The sequence below is a fragment of the Coturnix japonica genome, chromosome 20, assembly GCF_054131305.1.
Source record: "Coturnix japonica strain WE chromosome 20, WE-NBRP24, whole genome shotgun sequence".
Taxonomy (NCBI): domain Eukaryota; kingdom Metazoa; phylum Chordata; class Aves; order Galliformes; family Phasianidae; genus Coturnix; species Coturnix japonica.
The window spans coordinates 2,044,801-2,048,645 of record NC_140682.1 but is presented as its reverse complement, the minus strand read 5'-3'; the positions used below and the strand labels follow the sequence as shown (position 1 = coordinate 2,048,645).

General features: G+C 47.4%; 1 pseudogene; it reads right to left on the bottom strand.

Annotated features, from left to right (window-relative positions):
• Window positions 1-845: 845 nt before the first annotated feature.
• On the bottom strand, window positions 846-1,780 carry LOC146757483 (olfactory receptor 14J1-like; annotated as a pseudogene).
• Between the last annotated feature and the right edge of the window lie 2,065 nt (window positions 1,781-3,845).

Here is a 3,845-nt window from a genome sequence, read left to right as displayed (position 1 = left end):
TATTATATATGTATAAATACATTTGTCAAAACTATTATCCTTTTCTTTTTCTCTTTTTTCTTCTTCTTTTTCTTCTTTTTCTTCTCTCTCTCTCTTCTTTTTTTTTTTTTTTTTTTCCTCTTTTCACTTTATCTCAACCCATAAACCTTTAACCACAGCACTGCCCCGAGTCTCTTACTGATCTCCTTGGGACTATTCAATCTGATCCGGTCACACACTGAAGAGCACCAGAATATCTTGAAGTCTTCTCAGGGAGCAGCTCCTGAGGTATATTCCTTACACCAGCTTTGGAAGAGGCCTCCAGTTCTCTGGGCCTGCTCTGAAGGAGCCCTCTTGTTATGGCAGTGCCAGCAATGAGACCAGCCCTGACACAGCCGTTCGTATTGCCGGATACTGACTGCAGCCCTGGATTGCTGCTGTAGAGGCAACAGGACTGTCATGAGACACAGAAGACCTTCAGGACTGCACAAATGAGAGGGCTTGAGAGCACTGTGGTGGTGTAGAGATCAGAAATGAAAAGAGCACGTTGAGCTGATATCTGCGGCTGTACCTCCCCAAATCCAGACAAAGTAGGAAGAAAGAAAAGCTAAGTAAACATCAATTTTGAAAGCTTTTTAGGTATCATATAACGTATTCGGGGAATCTGGTTACATGTTTACATGAGCTCTTGGAGTGAAAAAAATGCAAATTAAGTAGGAAAGAAGTGAAATAAATTTTTATTTATAAGTTCAATAACATTTTTTTTTTTTTTTTTGCACATTGCTATATCTCACATAAGCAAACAATCAAAGATGCATAAAACATAAAGAACCATCACTGGGAATCATATGAGGAAGTTGTGCATTTTATGGAAGCTGGAATAGTGTGTACTGCAGCAACTTCCTGAGAGCGTGCTTGATCTCCCTGTTCCTCATGCTGTAGATAACAGGGTTCAGGGTTGGAGGAACCACTGCATACAGAAGTGCCACTGTCAGATCCAGGAGTGGGGAGGAAGTGGAGGGGGCTTCAGGTAGGCAAAAGCGGCAGTGCTGACAAACAGGAAGACCACGGCCAGGTGAGGGAGGCACGTGGAGAAGGCTTTGTGCCGTCCCTGCTCAGAGGGCATCCTCAGCACAGCCATGAAGATCTGCACATAGGACACCAATATGAAAACAAAACACCCAAAGGCTAAACTGGCACTAAAAAACAGAAGCACAACTTCCCTGAGATTTGATTCTGAGCAGGAGAGCTTGAGGATCTGAGGGATTTCACAGAAAAACTGGTTGACAACATTGCCTTGGCAGAGAGGCAGTGAAAATGTACTGGCAGTGTGCAGCAGGGAATAGAGAACCCCAGTGCCCCAGGCAGCTGCTGCCATGGTGGCACAAGCTCTGCTGTCCATCAAGGTCCCGTAGTGCAGGGGCTTGCAGATGGCAACGTAGCGATCATAGGACATGATGGTGAGAAGGGACAACTCTGCTGAGATGAAGAAGAGAAAGAAAAAGACCTGTGCAGCACATCCTGTATAGGAGATGGCACTGGTGTCCCAGAGGGTGTTGGCCATGGCTTTGGGGAGAGTGGTGGAGATGCAGCCCAGGTCGAGGAGGGCCAGGTTGAGGAGGAAGAAGTACATGGGGGTGTGCAGGCGGCGGTCGCAGGCTACGGCTGTGCTGATGAGGCCGTTGCCCAGGAGGGCAGCCAGGTAGATGCCCAGGAAGAGCCAGAAGTGCAGGAGCTGCAGCTGCCGCGTGTCTGCCAACGGCAGCAGGAGGAACTCGCTGATAGAGCTGCTGTTGGGCATCTGCTGTTGTTGGGCTTGGAGTCCTGCTCAGAGTGCAGAAGATAATGACAAATATAGACCATTCTCAGAGACACTCCTTCTGCTATACCATAATTTTTTCCTTTCCCTTCGGAAAATGATCATTATTGTGAACTTCACCATCCCTTAAAAAGAAGTAGATTAGGGAGCTCTTATTTTCTTCTCATTTCCTAATCACGTCACAGCCTCCTGCATATTTTCCTCTATGCTCTTTGGGACCCCAGCCCCTGCCTCTGTGTACTTCAATCAAGAAATCTGCCTGTTTGCAGGAGACATCAACTATTAATGTCTGCAGAAAACAACGATAAGTTAAACTGATTGATTCCTTTTCGAAAGAAGAGGCTGAAAGTACAACCTGTGTGACTGTTCAGAAAAGAAAAAAAACAACAACAAAAACAACAAAAAAGATGGATTGATAAAAAATATTTGTGAGTTGAAGAGCTGTTTTTAAGTTAGACATACCTTTTTAGATTTCTGCCACAATCCTCTTTCCTTCTTTCAGAACAGGAAATGGAAACCCCCTGCCTTGGCTCTCCTTTTGCAATGGACCCTAGGAAACATAGTGTTGTGCAGTGGAGCTGTGATCCCCCTGCCCCAGGCAGCAGCTGTGGCAGCACAAGCCCTGCCGGGGCTCCTCCCCCCATCCGTCTCCCCGCAGCGCCCTGGGCAGCTCCCCGGGCAGGCTGAGTGCTGAGCCTGGCAGGCGGCAGAGTCCCATACCCGGCACACAGCCCCTGGGGCACAGCAGGGACCCTGCTCTGCAGAACAGCCCTGGGCACCCACCTGCAGCCCCGGCTGCACAGCCTGCAGCTGTGCTGGGACACGCAGCCCTCAGGGCTTTTCTTTCATACTGCAGCACTGAAGCCCTCAGCTGGAGCAGAAGGCTATTAACACAGTAAAGGAACATGCAGTGCCTGCAGCCAGATCTGCTACGGGATGTCCCAGATTAAGTGAAACTTCTATGAAAAGCATCTGCATGGTCTGTAGTGAGACTTACCATTTCTTGTTCTGTGAGTAACTCTCCTGCTGTGCTCTCACAGCCTGCTCACACCGTACACATCCTGGAAGCTCTTTCCCCTTTCTCTTCTCTCTGTCTGTCACTTGCAGTCTGTGCTGTGCACAACAGCAGCTCCTGGGCACAGCTGTCTCTCTGCAGCACTGCCCACTTGTATGAGCTCCCTGTGTCCCAGGAGCCCAGCCTAGCTCGGCACATCTGAGGATTTGAGTTTCTCTTCCTCACTGCTTCCCCAGGAGATTTCCCTGGGGCTACAGAGCAGAAACCTTCTGATAGACAGCAGGCTCATCTCTGCTAAATGCACTTGGATGTCAGATCCGTTATTCACCAGTTGAACGACTGATTCCAAAAGCATGGCTTTGAGTTGTGGAATCAAACTCTATAACCCAGAGTTAGGTTTTAAATTAGGAAGTCTACTTATTAGTCTCTTATTAGTCACCTGGTGTAAGGGGATCACTTTTATCTTGCATACCTGTAAGCAGAAGTGTTATATATTTGAAAACCAAACTGAAACATATCCAACAAATTTCCTGGAACTCATCTTCATATTCATTATTTTCCTGGAACTCATTTACATTCTGCCTGCGTGTACCAGGGGGTGGACACATGTGCAGGACATATGGGTCACGGTTATTCATTGCGTGTGTCTGTTCTGTGTGCCCTGGGCTGTGGATGTCCAGAACGTAGGGGGTTAGCCTAGCTGGTTTGCCATTCAATCAACGTAGGTCCTTAGCATTGCGGCTACATTTGGTGACCCTGACTTGATACAACTGGGTGCACACTCGTGGTGAGAGAAGGCTGGTTGTTTATGGCTTAATTGAAGCGAGTGGTGAGTATGCTAAAAGGGACAGGGCAGAATGTGGACTATCCAGTCCATGAAAAGGAATTGAAGCCACTAATACATTGGATGATGAAGAAGGGGTTTGGCTCAACCCCTGGGGAATGCATTAATAAATGTAATTTAGAAAAGGCGAGAGGATAACTATTCCAGAACTATTCTTGCTCTGGTAGTAAGGAAGCAGAAAAACTGCT